The sequence below is a fragment of the Solea senegalensis genome, linkage group LG14 (genome assembly GCF_019176455.1).
Source record: "Solea senegalensis isolate Sse05_10M linkage group LG14, IFAPA_SoseM_1, whole genome shotgun sequence".
Classification (NCBI taxonomy): Eukaryota; Metazoa; Chordata; class Actinopteri; order Pleuronectiformes; family Soleidae; genus Solea; species Solea senegalensis.
Window position 1 is genome coordinate 18111677 of NC_058034.1, and position 23512 is coordinate 18135188.

At 41.2% G+C, this 23512-nt stretch overlaps 1 long non-coding RNA gene across 4 annotated transcripts in view; it reads right to left on the bottom strand.

Moving 5' to 3' along the window:
- Window positions 1–1028: 1028 nt before the first annotated feature.
- Window positions 1029–23512, bottom strand: part of LOC122780759 — a 153728-nt gene continuing 131244 nt past the window's right edge. For all 4 annotated transcript variants that reach the window (XR_006361731.1, XR_006361732.1, XR_006361730.1 and 1 more), the window contains 3 exons: window positions 16950–17009; window positions 5671–5756; window positions 1029–1741 (listed from right to left, as the gene is read on the bottom strand). This is a non-coding gene — a long non-coding RNA (uncharacterized LOC122780759). The remainder of the gene's footprint in view (window positions 1742–5670; window positions 5757–16949; window positions 17010–23512) is intronic.

Below are 23512 nucleotides of genomic sequence, written 5' to 3' on the forward strand. Positions count from 1 at the left end.
ACACAGATATCAGTGATGGATTGCTTTGATTTGAATCAATAGTCAGGACCTAATCAATAAGGTTAAGCATGCTAATGTGGCTTTAGAGCATAAGCAAACAAGTGTGTGTGTGAGAGTGTGAGTGTATGAGTGTGTGTGTGTAAATGGGTAGAGGAGAAGGTTGGGGGGGGTGGGGTCAGTGGTCTAATTTAACAGAGTCAGTTTCATCACCCGAGGCATCGAGGAGGAGGAGGAAGTGGAGAGGAGAGACAGAAGGGAGGGGAAGGGAAGCGACATGAAGAGTCTAAAATGACACACGCAGAAACACAGAGGGACACAGTGGGCGTCGGCTTTCATCAGTGGCCTGCGTGACTGTGAGTTATGACCACAGATATGTGATCATTTACACTCACACTGCTGCTGCTGCTGCTGCTGATGCTGCTGCTGATGCTGCTGCTGCTGATGGCCCGGAGCTGTCCTTCTGTGTGTGTGTGTGTGTGTGTGTGTGAAGCACATGAATGATGACGAACACATTTAGAATGTTACAGTCATTTTAAGCAGTCCTGTATAAAGTACAAGCACAAGTATCTATCTACAAGTATCTTACCATATAATGACTTTGGTACTTTTTTATATCACTGAAAGTTTATGACATTTACTGTACTTAAGTATCAAAAGTCATTTTCTGATATAAAATGTAAACGTAAACAGTCGTAGGGCGAGTTGTCTTTCTACTGGAAGGTTGTGGGTTCAATTCCTGGCTCTGCTGTGTCCTTGAGCAAAGACACTTAAGCTCATGTTGCAGGGTGTGAACGGGTGAAAACTAAAGTCTAAAGCAGTTCATCAAGACTAGAAAAATCACTACATAAATACAGACCATAATACCAACTCGTCTTCTTCTTCTTCTGATTTTATTTGGTAGTAACGAGTAACAAAGATAGTTAGAGGAAATGTAGTGGAGTAAAAGCAAAAGTTGCTAGGAATACAAATAACAAAGTAAAGCACAGATAAGTATTTGTACTTTGTTCCATTACAAGAAACACATATAGTCAGAGTTCATGTTTTATTATACTTGGAAACCTTAAATGGGGAAAGTTCTATTATTAGTATTATTCCAAATAATGCAGCCACATGAGCATTTTCAGAAGCAGCCAAGAGAAAGATTTGATGAAATTTGAATGAACATGTCACAGTGAGAAGATGAAATGCAACATGACCAAACGTTTATTATATTTAAACTGAAAGCTTAAAAGTAAAAGAGAAAGACAGTCCCAGTACCTTATCCTATTAACTTTTATTTAAAGTATAGCATTTTCATGAGGAACATCAAGGAGAAAAACACTTACATACATTCATTTACATACATACAGAAAAGTAACATGTTTGTTTCTATCATTATGAACATACACATGAGAATAAATATCATATATTCAAAGTAAAAAAAGTAGAACACTAACAAGAACAGGTATAAACGACAGATTTTCCTGTTTTATTTGAAGGTGTTTCACTGCTTTCAACTTTTTTTTTTGAACCCCAAATCCTCAGAGAGTCGTGTGAAACCTTCTATTCACTGGTGCTCAGGTCATTCCAGTTCACATCAGTTCAGCTCGATTCACCTTAATTCAGTTTGCTTCACCTGGAAATGGCTCACACACTCACACACACACTCTGAAACATCACCACCTTCTCCATCACTTCTTCTTCTTCTTCTTCTTCTTCTTCTTCTTCTGCTGCTGGTTTGATGTTTCACCGTCGTCATCATCTACAGGGAGACAGAGACACAGCGTGTGAAACCCACAGTGTGATCACACTGTTGTAATAAGAAAACTACACACACACACACACACACACACACTCCTCCAGGACGTCTGCTTTTGAGGAATCATGTGAGGAAAGATGTGTGGTTTTTTTTTGTTCCTGCAGAAACTTGTGCGACTCAGCTTGTGGTGATATTTTGTTTACGTGAAACTAATGAGCGTTTAATTCGGTCAATTCAGTCAACAGACAAAAAGAAATCAGGCGGGAGTGGATGGGGGCGGGGGGAAGCGCTGAAGGGATGAGACGTCTGAGTCAAACCAATGTACATACACGCACACACACACACGAACACACAACAAAAAAAATTCAATCATGTCTCCACTGCTGCCTGAGGGAATCACACTGCATGTGGAAACCTCACTATACTGGAAAATCACCTTTTCCATGTTATTTTACACAGGGCGCGCGCGCACACACACGCACACACACACACACACACACACACAAGTCCACACTGTTATCCTTTTAAGGACTCTTCTTTGACTTCACAACAGCCTAAACAAAACCTTACCCCTAACCTTAACCATAACCAGTTAATTCCCTAATCCTATAACCTTAACCTCAGCACAATGTAAGACTTAAACTTCACCAGTTCCTTTAGAAATGAGTTATTGCCTCATTAGGACCAGGTTTTGGTCTCCATGAGGACTAACGGTCAGTGTTTATGCCAGAAAAGGTAACACATTTGCACAGCATTTGCTCTGAGGGCACTCGTGGTCATAATGCATTCCCAAAACCCTTACCTTAATCTTAACCCTTAGAATGCTTTTTTCTGTTACATACAGCGTACATAAAAGTACATACAGAGAAAATATATTATGTGTGATATACAGTGTCTTATATCCTTTTTTCAGGCACAACCTATAGGCATTCTGGTGAAAATTATATAGATTTTTTCTTTCATTTTTATTTCTACAACTATATAAACACATGGATAAACATGGAAATACGTCACAATTCAAAGTCTGCTTGGCTCGTTTTTATGAACAAAATAAAAGAAGAACTGTTTATTTTGTAACTTCTGCACAATTATCGCTATTTTCTTTAAAAAAAAGTGATATACAATGAATCATAACTTTGACTCAAGAACACATAAGAAGACATAAAGACGATTTTTGTAACGCATGGAGATGTGGCCTATAAACAAACCCTGGTTATTTTAACCCTATAACCAGGTCTTAAAGCCCCTTTAGCTGGCAACAGAACATGAGGAACAGCCAGAACAACCTCACTTTCCCAGAATGTCCTCACTCTCTACGGTAAGTTTCTGGGTCCTCACAAAGACACTCATACAAGAACACACACACTTACACAGACTACATTTACATGAGGAACCAAAAAGATGTGATTCTTTAACTCGTCATGGTGCAGATCTCACGGTGTGTCAAGTGGAGGAGTGAGTTTTTTCCTTTTTTTCTTCTTCTTCTTTTATTTTTTTAATACAAGCGTGAAAAAAAATGACATCTGTGCCTCAAAGAGCTAATGTGATCCTGTGACAATGGAGGGTTTGGTTTGTATCATCATGTTACCACGTCTGGCTGCCAACACTGGCCTACATAAAGACATGAGTGACGCAAAGTGCAGGTTTTAAAACACACATCTGAGTAACTGTTACGTCTGTGATATACAGGACGTACGAGAGCAGGTTGTGTAACGACGTGTAATTTACATAGAACACATTTATCACTGTTATTATTGTTGTTGGACTGTATCCAAATGAGCATAAACACAGTCATACACACTGTATAACATGACACATGAGACAAGATGGAGTTCCTAGTTCCAACAAACAGCAGCAGTTTAAACACAAAGGAAAACATACAGAGGCCAAAATACTGAACTTTTCCCCTTAACTTGTGGCAAAATGAGTGAGTTTGGAGGCATCGTTTTACATTTTCTAATTTAATTTTATTTATAATGTCATTTTCCAGGTTATCCCACGGAGTCACTAAATAGAGATTTACAAGAAAGAGGGGAGGAAACTGTCGTAATCCCACCTCTCTCCTGTGCCGGCACCTTTTCTTCTTATAATGAAATCAACTTTTCTGATTTTTCAGCTCCTTAAATGTGTAAATGTTCTGGTTTCTTTGCTCCGTGCAACAAAGAAATCACTTAAACTGAATCATTTTGGTTTGTGGACAAAACAAGACATTTGAAAACATCATCACTTCCAAGTTTGGTGAACACACGTTTCAAGAATTTCATTTTACACATTCTTGTTTTAAGGGGGTTTGCATGGATGAAGCCATTTCTTAAAATGATGCCGTGTTTAAAGGGACTTTTTAAGAATGTTTTGGTTTTGTTTCCATGAGGATTGAACCTAACAGCAGCAAAGTCAGCAGGAGGTCTTTGATACGAATGTACGACACACAAAACACAACATAAATAACAAAACAAGTATAAGGTTTGGGAAAGATCATGTGTTAAACCACATCCATGTGTGTCCCTAACTTCAAATGCAGTGAGATATTGAACGTAAACATAAAAGTGAATGATACAGTAACCTGTGAAGTACTGTTCTTAGGGAGCACAGCGTGTTATAATAACTGACTAAAGAGCAAGTGCAGTGAGCTCTGACAGAGAGAACCAGTGCTGGACGTTCTCACCTTGTTTATCTGCGTATTAGATTATCGTGATCAGAGGAGAAAACATGAGAACGTATGAATTTACCTATGGAAAGCTGATTTTGTGATTTTCCGACTAAAGTTTGTGCTGCTTTGAAGGGGAGGAGGATCTGTGTTTTAGCTCTTTCTTTCCTTTTCTGGATTTTGGTGCAGCCACGTTTTTCACTGCGAACCACGTCTGTCTGTCTGTCTGTCTGTCTGTGCGTCTCAACGCAAATAACACAAACACATGAACTAAGAGGAATTTACAAAGAGAAACTGCGTGTTTTAAAGCATGTACAGGATTCAGTAAGTACGTGCTAAAATCCGTGCAGCAGTACAGGGTTTGTTCTTGTTCCATCAGCATGTGTGTGTGTGTGTGTGTGTGTGTGTGTGTACCCTGTGAGACAAACATACAACCAGGACTGACGAGCCACGAGCCTGCAGAGAGTGTAAATATGTAGGTTTCTTCTGCTCATGTTACAACCGTCTCAGGGGCTCGTGGTATAATTCAAAATGTCACCGAGGACAGAAATAACACATTGAGCCTCTCGTCAAATCGCTCTGGCTTAAACGGCCTCTCTCCGGAGTGTGTTTAGGAAATTAAAGGCCGGGGATTTTTTTCATAATTGTCCATTTTATCATTTTATTACAGCGCGCGCTCCTCTGATGGGCTCCCTTTAAGATTTATCAAATACAATTAGTGCGTGACTTATTTCAGGAGGCTCTCCATGGCTGAGGACCATTAATGTGTGTGTGTGTATTTAAATAGCATTAAGTAATTGGAAAAACAGGAAAAGGGGCTGGAAAATCTAAATTGTCTTTGTGGATTTAGACTCTCTTCCGCCTGAATTTCTTCCATCTTCTAGTTTCTTTCTTTTTTCTCTGCTGCATCTTTGTGAATTTCCCACAAGATTCCGTGTTAAAGGTGGAACAAGGCAAATGTGTGTTTTCACTGGTAAAGACAGTGGGTTAAATGCATAGCGTCGTGCATCGTATCGTGGCAAAATGTAAATCAAGAGCGACAATCGCCTCTTGTGTTGTTGCTTCACTTCATTATTGTAGTAATATTTGTTTCTTACACGACAGGGAGGAATGTTGAGGTTTCCCGTGTCTTTAATCTCGTCTAACTCTTACCGAAATGCCTACTTTTCCACTGTCCTCAAGTGGAAAAAACTGGCTGATGGAGGTTTCAATTTTCTCCAGATTTGTCTGGACAGACAGGACTAAGACAGACAGACAGACACAGAGAGTGAGACAAAATCCATACCTTCCTCCTCCTGTTAATGAAGTGTTAAGGCATCACCAGTCACTGCAGCTAATTGAACAGTGGAGATTACTGCAGCGGCAGCTCCTCTGTGAAAGGAAGGCCATGTTCATTAGTCACTGCCATAAAATATTCATTCTAAGAAATGTGAAAATATGTCGTGATCTATGCAACGAGCTAATTGATGCTCCTATGGCGCTTTTCCACAATACAGTTCCAGCACGACTCGGCTCAACGCGGTTTGACCCTACTATCGTTTTCCATTACTATAGTATCTCGTCCACAGGGGCGGAGTCGTCACAGCACGGCTGCATGAAACTGCCGTGACGCCGTTTTATACGGCAGTTGTTTTCCGTGTCACTGAATCATTAGAATCAGTTCATTTAAAAAGACTACTTCAGTACTTCCTGCATGCTACTGTGAGTCAACCAACCAGTGTTTGAGTCCTGCTTTTGTTCATCTAATTACAACTTTTCTACTTGATAATAACAGACTGATAATGATCTTGTTGAAAAATTTAAATGGGAGAGTGTTTTTTTGTAGTATAGTGTGAAAAAAGTGGTTAGCAATTGGTGGTCCGTGGGCCAAAACTGGCCGCCAGCATCAGTATCTGGCCCGGCAGATGATTTAAATAATCTGATTTTAATTGTTTGCTTATCTTCACAAAATAAATAGTTTTCAGAGCTTTTATTCTGAAGAAAATAGGAACATATTCAAACAGATGTGGTTGCTAGGGTTGACAGTTAACCTAAACTAAATGTTTGATATGAAAAATACACTGCTGTTGTCATGGAGACAGTCAGGTTTGGGGAGTAAATGTCCGTAAAATAAGTACTTGCATATGTTCAGGCTCAAAGAAGAAGCAGTCATTCTTAAAATTGAAATGATGCACGATACATATCAACAGTACGAGTGCATATCTCACACGGACTTGTCTTTCTAACAAGCTGGTGAAGCCTGATGAAGATACGATGCTATGCTATGCTATACAATGCTGATCCCTGGTGAATAATAATTATGCTGATGCAGAGTTTGTTCGGGACTTTCCCCGTTGAAAATTCACAAATTCCGACGACAAATAAAACGTACCATCAACCCCAGTAAATAGGGTTAGAGGTTGATTAAAAACAAATATGATGCAGAACATGACATGACATCATTTCATGTTATTCCCATGCAACTGAATCTGTATGTGTGTGTGTGTGTGTGTGCTGCCCTGCTTGTTATTGTGGGGGTGAGTGGAGGGTTGTTGTGGTGAAGTGCAGGCATGTAGTAATTGCTTGGAGCAACACGCTAAATCCTTCCCTGCACTGATACACATGAGAGGAAGTCGTCAAAGCAGGAAGCTCAGCGTTCAGTGTTTTCTTCATCTGTGGGTTTCACTGCGTCCTGACTCAGCTCAGGGCACTGTGTGCTTATTATTATCATTTCTTTTTATGACCTAATGTCAGTGATTTGTCAATTCAGCGAGAGAGAGGGAGAGTGTGTGTGTGTGTGAACAGGTGGAGAGGAGAGCGAGCGGCGTGTGATGCTGACTCGCTGACGCCGCATTCATCCAAACAGAGCTCTGGAGAAAAAGCAGCATGTCTCTATCAGGACAAAAACAAAACTCCTTTCTGCTTCTGTCACTTTTCTAACCCCGTCGAACTCTCCTCTCCTCTCCTCTAACCTCACTCCCTCCCCCCTTCAACTGCCTGCCCAGCTCAGTGGGACCCTCTCTCTATCTCTCTCTCTCGCTCTCTCTCCCTGTCTCTCTGCCTCTCTCACCCCCCTCCCCTCCCCTCAGGGTAAAAGTAAACCACGCCTTGAGGCCCTGCTCCCATTGTGTGTCCTCTGCTACTTCTGTTTGGGGCCTTTGTGTGCTGCTAATCAGCCGTGGGGCCATGCTCAGCCCCGAGAGTGTGTGTGTGTGTGTGTGTGTGCGCGTCCCTTGCCCTCATTACGTAGCCACACTGGGAGGCCAGCATGGGAAGTTTCTGCTGCACTATACACCTCCCTCCATCCCTCCATCACCCCTTCTCTCTTTCCCTCCCTCGAGCTGTCCGTCACTCCCTTCCTCCTCCTCCTCCTCCTCGCTCTCATCTCACCATCCCGACACTGGCGAAGTGTGAGTGTAAGTAGGCCTAACAAGATTTCCTGATATTTCCCCTGTTGTCTTTTGTGGAACTCTGTGTGATCGTAGCAACATGTCTTTTATGTCTTTGGTAGTTTTTTTTTTCTCCTTTGTTTCACGTTTGTTATCATCCACCATTAGATTCTTTATTTTAACAATCTAATCAGTTTCCCTGTGAACTGAAACACATGAATGAACTGGAATTAATCAGCTGTCCGTTGCTCTCCTCTGTCGCCTGGTGGGAGGCCGCTCCTCACCCTCCTCGCCCTCCTCTCCTCCTCATCTGTCCATCCCTTTTTTTTCAGCCCAACCCTTCCCATCTCCTCCTCCTCACATCCATGATGTATCACCTGTCTGTGTTTGTATGTGTGCGTGTGTGCGTGAACCAGTGTCCTCATGGAGACCAAAACCTGGTGCTAATGAGGCAGAACCTCATTTCTGAGGAACTGGTTAAGTTAAGGAGGTAGAGTTAGTTAGCGTTAGACATTAATTGGTCATGGTTAAGGATACATTTTGGTTTAGGTTGTTCTGGGAAGAATAGCTGCACTCTCTCTCTCTCTCTCTCTCTCTCTCTCTCACTCTCTCTCTCTCACTCTCTCTCTCTCTCTCTCTCCCTCTCTCTCTCTCTCTCTCTCCCTCTCTCTCTCTCTCTCTCTCTCTCTCTCTCTCCCTCTCTCTCTCTCTCTCTCTCTCTCTCTCTCTCTCTCTCTCTCTCTCTCTCTCTCTCCCTCTCTCTCTCCCTCTCTCTCTGTGATGCAATCACTGGTCCGACTGTCTTCATTTTGGGTCACAAATACGACAGGAAAATAAAAGAAAAGAATGCAATACAAACAGACAGACTTCCTGCTCTAAATCCTCAGTCTGTTTAACAAAATGATAACAACAGAGCCTTAAGTCGGGTGCAAGAATGTCGATGAAGAGGTTTTATCTTCACACTTCCCATGATTTTATTCACTGTAACACTTCTGTTCAACTTCTGTGGAACTGGAGATCATCTGTCAATGTCAACACTCTGCCACGCCGTCCCTCCGTCCAAGAATGCCAGACTCCCTTTTAACTTTTCTAAACCAGTGTAACCATCAGCGACGCGTTTGACACGCATCGATAATCTTTCGATAAAGTCTCTCTCAACAATAAAAACCAGGAAATAAAGGTTTTAGTTAGTCCACAAACCTTCTCAACTAAGCAAGTGCCAGGGTGGGGATTTTTGTGACCCATTGAAATCCTTTACTCATCAAACACTCAGTCTTCATGAGTGATACGGCTCATGCGTGGCTTCATTTGCAGTTGATAAAACTGTGCCAAAAAATTTCTTTTGTCTATTTTTTACCTGCATTGTTTCCCTCTTCTGCTGCCAGACATGACTTTGATATCCTAATTTCACAACTTGTCAGACTCTCAAAAGAGTAAAAACACATACAAATACCCTGTGTGATCGGAGGAAAATGTCAAAACTCACTCTGGACTTAAAATATCAATTAAATTTCCCAGTATACGAAACTCTGTAATTCTGTGTGTGTGTGTGTGTGTGTGTGGGTGATAATTAAAGACTTCCCTGACCATAATCCCCTGAACAATCTCCGCTCACACAGGTGTTCACTAAATCCAATTATCAACAGAAAGGAAGAGAGCACAGTGTTGAATTATTACTTTTTGTTCTTCATAACAATCACATTGTTGAAAAAAAAAAAAAAGACAGTTCCTTTGAAGTTAAATTGTAATGTAAATGCAATTTCCACTAAAACAGGAAAAGAGAGGGTGTAAACAGGACATTTACATTTCAGATTTGTATCATTGGTGTTTTGTAGAGTAAGGTCAAAGGCCACACCAACATATAGGTTATACAAAAGAATGAATGATAATACGGTGTGTTTACAAAAACAAGAGAGCATAATATCTATATTGCGTTTATGTTGGGAGCGCTCATTCTCCCAGAAATGGTAATTGAGCTTTGGCTCAGATCACAGCTAATTACCTCTGTAAGACGCTCTCTGCTGCGTCTTTTGTATTCCTGTGTGTGTCGGTTTCAATATGTAAGTCCAGATATTGTGTACAGTAGATCCAGAGTGTGTCACTGTAGTATTGTGTAGACCTCATCCTCCTGATCCTCTGTATGGTTTAGCACACCACAGAGCTCTGACGGGGCTTTTTGTAGCTTATTCAAATCGGCGCGTTGCACTATTCCATACCAGCTCGTGTTAGTTTAGCATCTAATGGCTTGTGACGGAAGATCCATTCAGAAACGAGGCGAGAATCAAAGGGCGGTCGCTCCGCGCTTGTGTTCACCTGGAGTGAAAACATGAGGCCGTTGATTCGTGGCCTTAAAGGCGGCATGAAGTGAGGAATTTTGGGCAGGAAGTCGTGAAAAACAACCACAACGTGTCGTCAGAGATTAAGGAAACATGTTTAACTGGAATACTGGCTTCAGCCCACAAACTGTTTAAAAAATGTTTTGGTCTAGTGTTTGGTTCTGTTGCGCCACCCACCCAAAAATGCAGCACGTAGAAAACTGACATCCAGGGGAGTTAGTCACACACAGCAAACTGCAGCTGTGAGTCGGAAATGCTCTACAAAAACAGAGGAGAATTAAAAAAAAGGGCCTGTATTAGAGATGCTTTGAAAAAATAGACGACTGAAAGTAATTACTGGTGTAGACAAATTTGAATTTGAGGACAAATAAGCAATTGAGCTTCAGCCAATGTCTCTCTCTCTAACACATTGTCAGTGGATATTTAACGTATATTATGTTATATTCTCTGGTTCTTACGTCTCATCATGTGATCCTTCTCAGCAGACACGCTTTCACTGTCCACTTGTTGTCCTGCAGATATTTACAAAAGTTATTTTCAGTCAGTGCGACAATCTGGTCAAGGTTAAGAGGTAGAAAGGAAAAAAGTTATCTGAAATGACTGCGTTGACCACCTTATCGCTAAGTTTTGTCTTAATTATGCTGATAAGCCACAACATTAAAAACTAAGGATGATGCCACTCTACTTTGTTGTCTCTGATACCAATATATGAATCTGTTTCTGCCGGTAACTACTCTATATATCAGTCTGATCGCAGTCTTCGTGTCATTTCCAGCTATTTTAACAACATCATTCTCCAACTGTTCTCCAACAAATGTTCTTCTCCCAAGAAGAAGAAACAAACAGCCCACAACATGACTCAGCTAAAATGCTGCTACAGATTTTTATTGCATGTGATATATATAGGATTTTTGGATTGGATCGGATTTTACATTTTTATCATCTGTCCGACATCCGATACAGACATTATGACCAGTATCGGACCGATACCGATACCGAGTATCGTATCGACTCATCAATCAGTTTAAAGCTGTGACTGATGGACGTCGAGTCACAAAGACATGGGAAATAAAGGGGAACTTACACATTAACTCTGTTTTCAAACAATGATCTGCTTCTGTATTAAACCTGATGGTCGGTGTTCATGCTCCCCAGAGGAAAAACTCTCCCTATACTGAGTTCTCATATTCTAATTTACAGGAATCCATACATATGTCTCTAAGAACATGCACACCATTTCAACTGCAGGAAAAACAAGGATTTTATGTCATCTTCCAACATTAAGTGCAGAATTTCCATGTATCTTTCAAGCTGTTCAAACTTAAACTTGACTTTAAACGACTTTAAATCTGTCTGCAGTAACTAACTAACTAACTAACAGTGTTTTATAAAAGTTGGATCAAAGTGTGGTGTCGTGGGGGGGGAAAAAACTGTTTGTGGCTTTTTGTATTTTTATCATTCTGATTCTGGAATTGCATGTTACAACATCACTGGGATACTCGGGGCGTATTACACACTGTTCAAAAGTTAATAGGCTTTTGCCGAGGATGGAGGAGCAGAGGGAAGGTGAAGGGAGACACCCTGAAGTGGGTAAAAAAAGAGGAGAGAAGTGGAAGAAGAAGAAGAAGAAGAAGAACACGACTCAGAAACTCTTGCTTCATTCCCTCCAAACTTGTAATGTGAGGTTTGATTAGCAAGCATGTAATGTACTTTACCCCCACGGCTGGAGACAGAGGGGGGGAGGAAGAGGAGGCGGTTGAAAAGAGGCGAGGGATGGAGGGAGAGGTATAGCAGGAAGGAGGAGGAGAGTATATAGGCTGCCCTCTCAGCAGGTCTCCTCATCTCCCCTCCTCCCCCCCCCTAAAAACCTAACTTCACCTCCTCTGCCTACACACTGACTCTCACTAAAGCCTAACGCCATCTCCTCAGCACCTCCTCCTCCCCCTTATAGCTGCACCATGCTGTGCACGCGGTGGGTGTGGGTGGGATAAAACGGGGTTGGAGGTCAAAAGCAGGAAGAGTTTGACCCCACCCCCGCCCCCGCCCGTTAACAAGCTGAATGTCTGCATGCAGGAAGTTGTTTGTGCACAGACACAATGCACGTTTATTTGGATCCAGCAGGGAAACGTCGACGGCTGGTTGAGGTTTGTTTGCATCCGTCAGCGGAAAAGTCAACAGACATGGCTCGGTGATATAAACGTCCATACCATAATTCACCTTAATTCACCAATATAGTCTTCTCCTCTAGAGAAATAGTGTTTTTGAGAAGAATATGTGTGAGAGCCTACAAGACCTCTTAAACCTCCTTTATTTAAAGTATGTGTTTGCCTAAATCTCATTCAAATAAATAAATAAACTTAACAAAAATCAAAAGATAAGTTTCCCTTTATCCTCGTGCGTGCTGCCCACCCTGCCGGATCAGCGTTTTCTTTCCCCTCGCTCTGCCTCACTGTGCTGTCAGCTCAGGGCGCGAGCAGACAAACGTTAATGTGCGGCGACACCTGACAAGCGTGCTGGCCTTTAGGGCACGGCCTAATCTCTCTGGACCCAAACCCATCGGGAATTAAACCTGCAAAACCAAACAGTCACTGTGGGAGACGGCTGGCATCTGCTGGAGCCACTCGAGAGGCTGCTGAGGAGGAGATCGTTACGGATGGTGTGTCAGGAAAAGGAGTGGAGTTGTTGTTTTTAAAGGGATCAAGCTCCAAATCACAGATATACAGTAGAGTTGTTGTATTTATATTATACTGGAAAATTGTTTGTCTGGAAGTTTAACGGAAGGCAAACGAAGAACGTGAGGTGGATTCTATCCAGGGCCGGCCTAAGCCTTTATGGGGCCCAAATCTGTAGGAGTCGCCTGTGACAGTTTTTGTAATATAATAAATTGCATGAATTACATTACAGCTGTATTATTTACTCCAGACCAGTGTCACTTTTGTTATTTTTAAACATTAGAGGCTAGTAGAATCACAACAAAAAGTTTATATTCAAAGTGAAGCTATACACAAATTAAAAAAAATTACAAAATACAACAGCAGACACTGTATGTGCTGCAGTGAACAAGTTTAATAGCCTTTGGTTTTTAAACTGGAACAACAAAATAACTTCAAAATAACACTATTTAGATACATAAATGTATCTAAAGATATCAACATTTCTTTAATATGTTAAAATATTTTTCTTCCATACACTATTAGGGCCCCCCCTAGTGATCAGGGGGCCCCAAGCAGCCAATTAATTTGCTTGTGCCTCAGGCCGCCTCTGATTCTACCTGTCTCTGGTCTTGTTTCTGAAGATGTTTTATATTGTATCTGCATTTTATTCATACAGATGCAGCATTTTTGGATGTGAAAATGATGACGTCATAACTCCATCTCTCTTGCTCTTGCTGTTCTCTCGTGATCCTCATCATCGTTATTCTTGTACTTGGAGTTTGTGTGGTCGAATTCCTTCATGAACACGTGCTTTACTTATTCCCTTTTGTTTGGTTAATTCTGTCTCTGTTGTATCGTACCCTTGTTGAAATAAAGCTTTATGCACCTCCCCCACGTCTCCTCCTGCATTCGTGTGTATGAAGATGATTTTATGATAAAAAAACAAAAAAAGAAAAGATTGTATGGGGGGAAAAGTTCTGCTTGCATGTGGATGAGGCCTCTACAGATCATTCAATACAGGATATTTATCTGGGAATAGAATATCATGAATGTGCATGAATATCTTCACATGTCACCGAGGTAATGTCCAGTAAATCTAATATTGTGCAGGACCAGACGGTTGGACGGGGCCAAGAGTCACTGTGACGTGTTTGAAGCAACATTAAAGCTCTTTCCCACCAGTCAGAGTACAGTGGTGAGTTAACTTTAAAATGAATGGGGATTTTCCAGTGTTTAAAGTACAGTAGCTTGTTAACTCTGGTATCTGTTAAGCCACGCTGGGCGACTCTCCACTCTGCCTCTCTCTCTCTCTCTCTCTCTCCAGATGCCCTCATTAATTTTAGATTGGCTCTAAATGAGTCTCCTCCATCGAGCGCTGAGGTTTTCTAAATTAGATTCATTTATATTTAAATTGTGAAACAGGCGTGGTTAATGAGAGACTCCTTATTTTTTTTTACTTTAGATGAGCTGATAGTTGAGCAGCTCAGCACTGTGTGTGTGTGTGTGTGTGTGTGTGTGTGCGCGAGAGTCACATTTGTCCCACAATATTATTAAAAATGCAACTTTTTCAGAGCGCAGGCGTTTCTAATGGATGCAAATCAGTTGTCAAAAAGAGTGTGTTGTGGTGATTTCAGTTTCAAGTGATAAAATGTGATCACTTAAACGTAGCTCCTTTCTTTTTCAAAGATTAAACTCAAATTGTTTTTTCAGTCTTTCATTTAAAGGATGAGCAGACTGTGGCACGCTCGTTCCTGTTAATTTGACACTCCTTTAACTGACGTGCCACTTTCGACACATCTGCGTCGCTCCGCGCGCCGCATGTGCTTGAGGAACGAGTTACGAGGCGCACATGTTGACTTAACAGGTGCCTCCGTCGACGCATGATGCCCCGACAGAGCAGCAGGACGCCACTCCACCTAAACTGTTAAAGCTGAAGTGCCTCAAATGTCACATGTGAGGGAACAGAACGTGAGGTGGAACAACAGAGCTTCACCTCCCTCCCTCCTCATCTCTATGAGCCCATCCATCCTTCTCATAAAAAAAAAAAAAACAACACACAGAGCTTTACAGCTGTGCGTCTCCTTACACAGCGTCTTACAGCTCTCAGCGTCCTATAGCAACCCCCAGCTTCTCCCCGGCTGGAATTTGACTGTTAGGAATCTAAGTGCCAGGCGTTTAAAACCTGAGGAATGCTATTGTTCCGGTCACAGCTGCACCAGCACTGGCCTGGCTACTGCTGCCACGGTGTGAGCGTGTGTGTGTGTGTCTGTGTGGAAAAGAGGAGAAACATGGGGTAGAGGAAGGAGGGCAGGAGGATTCGAAGGTGTGAAAAAGGCAACTTTATGTGTTTCAAGTGCTCTGCGGTTTCATGACAAAGCAGCTCATAGCTGACAGCACGTTGACACATTCCTCAGGACTGGGCGGTTGCAAAAGCGCTCCACCTCCCACTGTGTTTCTTCTCCTTCTTCTTCTTCTTCTTCTTCTTCTTCTTCTGCTATTACCCTCCAGTATCATTGCTTTTTTTGTTTTTATCAGATACAGTAAACGTACACAACATGCAAACAAGCATGTTCCACACAACAACACACCGAGGTATGTACGCAAAGAAGATAAAAACCACCCGACAGTTGACTTTGTGTATGTTTATGGTAAATATGATGTCTGACATACATAAAACATGTAGTTTTCGTTTCTCTCCACCATTTATATATTATATAGAGCACATTTCCTGACATTGTGAGCGTCTCTGGTCGTTTACCAATCCACCACAAACAGGCCGTTACTCCACTTTCAGCTCATTTAAACTGTCAGACGTTGGATAAGACACATGTTCTCATCTCCTTGTTATGTGTTCTTTTAAATGAGCATGTGTACAAACCTTTTTCTTTTTTTAATAAAGTTTGATTTGAATTAAATTGAAATAAAAGTGATCCTAAAACGAACAGGACGACAGGACGACAGAGAGAGAGGCGGGACTATGACATCACAGTTTTCATGCTTTCAAACTTTCTGGTACATTTCCCTTATCTTCAGAAACCTGGTTCAAAAACCAGAGGTGGCGGTGTGGGTGCAGCAGGTGCAGCGGCTCGTCATTAAATGACAGAAAACGAAGGCTGAGGGTTTTTAGATCGTTACATTATGTTTTGTTACTGGGTTTGACAAAAGTGTGAAAAGGTTGAATCTCTCGGTCACAGCTCAGCGGAGTCGTCCACTAAATTCAGAATTCACTTGTAGGGCCACTAAAGAAAAATAACCATGTTTGATTGCGAGTTCTGTAAATGAGCTTCATGTCATCTATTCAGGGGGAATGTAGTAAATGAGCCTGAAGTAACACAGTATGATACTTTCCTTAATGTCTGTGACCATTGTGTAATTTCAAACAAAAGGCAAAACCCTCAGTCAGTGTCACTTTGAATGAAACCTCTGACTTCATCTCCTCATGATGCTCGACGGTGACGATGTTCCTCTGTTTTTCGTTTTTTTTTTTTTTTAACACATAAATCAGTTTTCTATATGATACACGCAGAGGGAGAGGAAGTAGAGGCAACAGTAGTGGGGTGGCAGAAATCACCCGCCCTCCCTCCACCCTTCTTTCAAGTAATTACCATCCAGCTGCTTGGAGGAACAATGCTTGGCTCTCTTCCAGACGGCTGACTTCATACACTCTGTGCCACGCTCAATTTGGAGCGCAGTGGAAGCTGGGCATGACTGGCACCCTCCAGGGCATTGCTGTCGCTCTCTATGGGACTTTGTGTGTGTGCGTGTGCTTGTATGTGTCGCCTCTTTAGGACCTTTGATACCAAAACCTGCTCCTGATGCGGGAGAACCTATTCTTTGGGGTCATCTTATTAAGTAGAGCTGCAACTCTGTCGATTATGTTCTCGATTAATCCTTTGGTCCATAAAATGTCAGAAAACCTTAAAGAAATGATGATGTTCTCAAATTTTTGAGAGTTTTGTGTTGTCCACAAACCAAAATGATTCACTTTTTATGATTTCTTTGTTTTATGGAGCAAAGAAAGGTAGAAAATATTCACATTTAAGAATCATGAAACCGATTAATCGATTATCAAAATAGTTGTCGATTAATTTAGTAATCGATTATTAATCGATTAATCGTCAGCTCTAATATTAAGTTTTTGGGCTAAGATTTGAATTGTGGTTAGGCTAAAGTTAAGATATGAGCGTGTATGTTGCCTAAACCTACCATTCTTTTCCAGCGATGTCCCGGTGTCTTCATCAGATCTTCATGTCCTCCGTTACATCACTGAGAGAAGAAAAAGAAAAAAAGATGAATAATTGAATGTGATGGCCACACAGAGAAAAGAATAACGATAAAATTATCCATCAAGTGTCATTTTTAATAGAAGCGCTGCGGCTGAATTCATAGAAGACGATTAATGAAACACACACAGCCTTGGTGAAAAAGCTGCTGAGAGTAAGAGAAAAAAAAAAGAAAAAAGGTCAGAGTTCACAGTGAATCCTTGTACACCCACAACAGTTCCCAGTGCTGCCAGATGCTAGTGTTACCAGGCAACAAGTAGCTCCAGTTGAGGCAACGTAAGTTTCCCCTGTGATGCACCGCAGTGAAGTTTAGTCACAGAAAGTTTGAAGCTACAGTAGATTCTTGCAAGTGACTTAAAACTAATGTAGCAGCTGTAAATGTGCTGTAGCAGCCGTCTGAATATGAGGAGCTCACTCTTTAAGAGTGTCAAAGAAAGCTATTGTTGGACACACACACACACACACACACACACACACACACGCACACACACAGCGATACACAGAGAGAGTGAGGGGGGATTTGGAAGAGGGATGAGGGTAGACCGTAGATTAAATCCAGCATGCATAGTATACTACTGTATACACACACACAAAAGCAGACAAACAAACAGGCGTAGTGACCCCTCCCCTCCCGCCCCTCCCCTCCTCCTCCTCCGACCCAAACTTGGCTCAATAGGGTGCAGTACGACTCTGCTCCTCCTTCTCCAGCACAATGAGGACCTGTTTGGGTAAAGTATGCACAGTTACCCTGATTTCACTGCCCCTAAATAGCAACACAAACACACACATACATACACACACTCTTCTGAACAGAGGGGCATTTAAAGAGCAGAGGAAAAACAGCGACAGTTGCTAATTGTTGCCAGACAAGAGGAGTCACATGACCCTGATATTAGACAGTTGCTTCATCCAGCTGATACGTGTGTGTGATGTGAGTGGGGCTGCAACTAACAAGTATTTTCATTATTGATTAATTTGTTGATGATCTCTGTCTTGGCGGTCTGTGAGCAGCATACTGTAACTCCAAATGCAAAACAAATAATGATTTTAATTACATTTTAGGGGATGCAGGAAAAAATTATTTCATTTGTTTATTTTTTTTAAATGCAATTATCATGAGATGAGGAAGTCGACTGAGATTCAGGACGTTTACATGACAATAAAAGCAACCAAAGTGTTAAACGGACTTTTAAAATACATATAAACAGAAAGGCATCATCGGACTAAAGACATATTGACATATTAATAAAATCTGTCGAGTTGAGTTTTATTATGAGGTTGAAGATTGCTCATTTATCATCTGTTTTAGGTTTTCAGTATCACCACACTCAGTGCTTCACTTCGGATTTGAAAGTGCAACTTATTACTAGGCCAATTTTGTGATTTGCTAATGTAAAAAAACAAAAGTGACACTTGTTTGGTGTAAATAACACTATTTATAGTTGTATATTTGTCACCGAATACTCCAAGGCGGTGGGAGTGGAACCCAAAAATCGAATTCTGCTTAGGGCCCCATAAAGGCTTGCGCCGGAAATTGTACTAAATCAAATTTATCAAAGTCAAAATAACACCCAGATTCTGTGAGAGGGAGTGAAATGATTGTTGCATCAATCTGGCCTCAGCTCACACCTGTGGCTTAAACCTGGAAATAATAGAAGAAGCCGATACAGAAAAGAAGAAGAAGAAGAAGAAGAAGACGACAACAAAACATGGTGACATTCAGGTCGTTTCCTTCTTATTATTTTTGACTGACAAGGACACCAGTTTTTATGCTCCATCAGCTTAAATAATCGAATATTTAGTCATGGACAATAGGAGGATTTGGAGTAGTAGTTAGTTAGTTAGCTAGTTAAACTATAAACCACCTAAAACTAACACGTTGAAAGGGAGTGTATCACCATTCGCCTCCCCACTGGTTCTTGTACACCAGGAAACACATCATACCAGTCCTCCGGTCTCTACACTGGCTTCCCGTGAGTCAAAGGACAGATTTCAAAATCTTCCTCTTGGTCTACAAAGCACTTATTAGTTCCCTCTAAGATCAACAGGTTTTACTGTGTTTCTCCCACAAGCAGAACCACTTCTGCTCCTCACCTGTGGACCAAACGTCCTGAACACCTGAGATCTGCTCACGCTGTCAGCTCATTTAAACACATAATGTTTCAAGTAATCGTCTTAGTTATCAGTCCACTGTTGTCTATTAAATGCACTTTTTATTGGCAAACCACACTTTTGTCGCTCATGATTTTAATGTCTATTTTTATGTTAATATTTTGCTTCTATTCTTGTAAAGTACTTATAGTTAATAGTGTGATACAAATACACTTGCTTTGCTTTGCGTTATACTGGTACGAGGACAGTAGTCCAGTTGAACAGTGTAGTAAAGTTCCAATTGTCCCTGAACTTATCTGTGCATGGAAACACAGCGACAGTGAGCAACATTGGTCAAACTGTGTGTTCTTTGTGAGTTGATGAATTGTTTTGGTCCATTATTATTCAGAAAATAGTGAAAACTGTTGTTTTCTGAGTTTCCTAAACTCCTTAAAATTGTGACGCCCTCAAAATGTCTTGTTTTTTTTTTTTAATTAATTTGGCGATTCATTGTTGCCGCTCTATGAGAACGATGAGTTGCAGTGAGCTGTTTAGACAAACACGCTATCTACTAGTATAAGTATGCTGTTTATTTCTTTTTCTTCTTCTTTGCTGCTGAGATCTTTTTTTGCTTTTCAGCTCCTCTGTCATCAGCCGTCCCAGGCCCTTGAGATAACAGCCAGTGTTATGTCATCCGAACGCATTGTGTCTCTATTACTGTCTGCTGTGGGACAGTCACAGTATTTTCCTCTCAACTCCACAATAACAGTAATGACATTCTCCATTTGCAAGGCATGTGGCCGAGGCTGCTGCAGCGCGGCACAGGGCCAGGCCAAAGCAAACAGAGGTGTGTTTCTCATTTGACTGCTCACTCTCACAGAGTCCGGCGGAAAGGGAACGTGGTTTTTTTAACACCTAAGGACGTCTCTGTTACTTATTTTTAAGTCTGTGTCGGCGCTTTTGCTCTTTTATAAAGTTAACTTGACTTTTAACCCTTTAACACCTGAGCGTCAAAATGTCTGTCTGGACTTTTTGGCTTATTTTAACCATAAAAGGGCAGATTTTTTTGTGTTAAATTTGAAATTTCAACAGTATAAAATACATTTAAAGTAACATTTGTTTGAGTATTGACTCAATTTCTCCAACTCTCTCCTCTCTGGTGACAAAGACGCTGATTCTCTGGCTTCCTGCAACAGTGCGAGTGAAATTATCGCGATTTTTCCGATAGCACAAACCGTCGCCTATTTACGGTCCGCCATGAAGTTAAAGTATTTTTGTTTTATGAGCTGAGTTAGGTTTTCAAAGATAAATTTAAGTTAGTGTACTAAAAGTGCTTTGCAGGTTCATGCATAACAGTTCCCAAACAGCACTTCACCGTACAGATGGCTGCACTCTCTGCATTGGATCATACGTGTGAGCCAAATAATCCTGGTTTAATCCAGTGTAAATGGCCATGAGGATGAAGATTTATGCATATTCACACGGTGGCTGGAGAGGTAGCGCTACGCCGCATGAGTGCACTGATACTATTATACATTTGAGTGGATGTGAATGCATAATTGAGCACAAGTATGTCTGTACAATAGACGAGAGTCTGAGTGTGTACGGCACCTTCATTACCTATGTATGTGTGTGTGTGTTTACCGACCTTGTTAGAGCAAATGAATGTGCGTTAATTTTATGTGTGTGTGCTTGTGTTAACATGGATGTATATATATATATATATATGTACCGTATGTGTGTGTGTGTGCTCACAGCATCGGGCCCCCAGAATGCCCCCCACTCACAGTGTCCAGAGGGATTGTGGGTAGCTGGGAGTTGGGTTTGGACTCTGGCTTTGTTTTGTCCCTGTGTGCTGACATCACTGTGCTGATGGCACCAAATCCCCTGTTCTACTGCACACAGCACTTTCTATACAAAACACCAACACACACATGCACACTATTTGACACACACACACAGTGTGAGTTATGCCAACATGGCCAAAAAAAAAAAAAAGAAGCACTTTCTCTTTTTAATGCACATGCATGTGTGAATGTGCAGAGACACACACACGATGAATTGTTTACATCAACTACAGCCGTATAGATCACTTTCTCGTACGCACAGATTTCAGTGCAGGGCTTCGGATGTCAGCCATTGTCCCACACACACACATGAATGTATTTGCTAATAAGCTCAGCTATCTGACGGTGTCTTTACATAGGCTGGTTAAACATTGACTGGCAGCTTTTTTGTCCCCTCCATGCAGCACCGTCTCTGGTATGTATGGAGCTCACACAAGGACGAGGTAATCAAGACACCGTCGTCTCTTCAGAAGAAATGTGTGAAATGCTTATTGATTGCATTAGTTTGTTAAGTACGGATACACACGGCCTTGGTCATTTTTTTTTTTTATATTCCACGTTACATGTGCGAGCAGCAAGTTTACCGGATTTTCACTCTTTACTAGTTAAAAGCATTGTCAGGATGTTTTGGTGGACATTTAATGCCAGTTATTGCAAAACAATGTTCTTCAGTGAGAAGTGGTTGTCGTATTCTGTCCATAAAGAAGTTTAAAACAACATTTAACTCACTTCTTGAACTTTTACTTTTGTTTTATTTATCGTTTCTGTTGTAGGGGTGGGAATCACGTCGCGATATTATTGGAATTGTGTGTCGTATCGTGAGGTACCCATGATACGATACACGATACCAATAATATCGCGATACAACAATTCTGTGATAATCAGTATATTGCGAACTGTGAACACTTTAAAAGAGCAGAATTTCTCTGTTTATTCAAAACATAGAGAACAAAGTGTATAAAGTCTGTGTATAGAACGTGGATGGAGCAAACTTCCACCCAAGTGTCTCTCATTCCTTTGAGTAGCGCCACCCTGAGGAGACATGAAGTAGTGACGCCGCCCTGTGAGTGAAACTGGCAGACGCGGTCATGTTTTGTCGATATTTTGACCCTATTTTGCTCCATATCATCCAGCCCAAGTTTCTTGCTTGTAAGGTAAGAATACATCAAATTCAGAGTATAATATGTTTTCTGTAGAAAGTATTTGATTAAATCGTGCCAGGGCTGTGAAATAATTTAATAACAATAGCAATACAACAAAGGTTTAATATACAGTATCTATCTCATGTTTATGCATCGGCCAAACACACTTTGAGAGAAAACATGACAACAATATGAGTTTGAAGGAGACAAGTTACCGCGTGAAATAACTGGTTTCTTTCACTAAGGAACAAACGTCATTCTTTAATCATCAGACGTTTCTCCTGATCGCCATCAATGTCGACTATTATATAAGACTTCATGGCGATAATGTTCATGGCCACATTGCCCAGCCCTATGAGACGCTTCTGCGGGACGGTGATTGAACACCTCACATATGGACGGTCAGGACAGAACGACAGTTTAAACATGTGTCTGCTGTGACCACGTGTTGAGAACTCTCATCTGTACAAACACTTTGGTAGTGTACTTAAGTACAACATTCACGTATCTGTACTTTACTTTACAGTTTTTACTTTTACTCCACTACATTTCCACCACAACTATCAATAACACATAAAATGAGAAGAAGAAGAGTTGGTATTATGGTCTGTATTTTTCCCATTCACGCGTTGCAACATGGGTTTCAGTGTCTCGCTCAAGGACACACAAACAGTATAGACGAGCAGAGCCAGGAATTAAACTCACAACCACACCCTACCACTGCGCTACCATGGCTCAATCCTAACTTCTCACTTTTACTTCTGAAACTTGAGTACATTTTATATCAGAAAATAACTTTTGATACTTAAGTACAGTAAACGTCATATACTTCAAGACTTTTACTGAAGTAATATTATAAAAAAGTGACTTCAACTTCTACCAAAGTCATTTTCTGATAAGATTATTTGACTCACGTATCCCTTTTAGGTACTTTATGACAAGACTGCTGACATCACGTCTGTTTACCAGATGAAAATGATGTTTTTACTGAATCTGACTGCAAATGTGTCTTTTGTCGATGTGTTGTTGTGTGTGCGTGTGGATGGATGTACATTCAAGGTCTGAATGGCCATCAGTACCACTCAGGTTCCCTGACGTCCTAATATAGGACTTAAAATAGTCATAGAGACACATCTGCACACTTGGAAGATGCTGAGAGACACACAAAGTAACACACACACACACACACACACACACTGCCCCTAAGGCCCAAGGAAAGCAGGTGGGATGGACCAGGCACTCACAGCCACTCACAGCCAATCAAAGCTGATCATCACTCAGACATTTACACCATCCATCCACTGCCTCTCTCTCTCTCTCTCTCTCTCTCTCTCTCTCTCTCTCACTCAAACATGCACTCAAACATTACATAAAAAAAATGTCTTCAGGTCTTTTTCTCCATTATC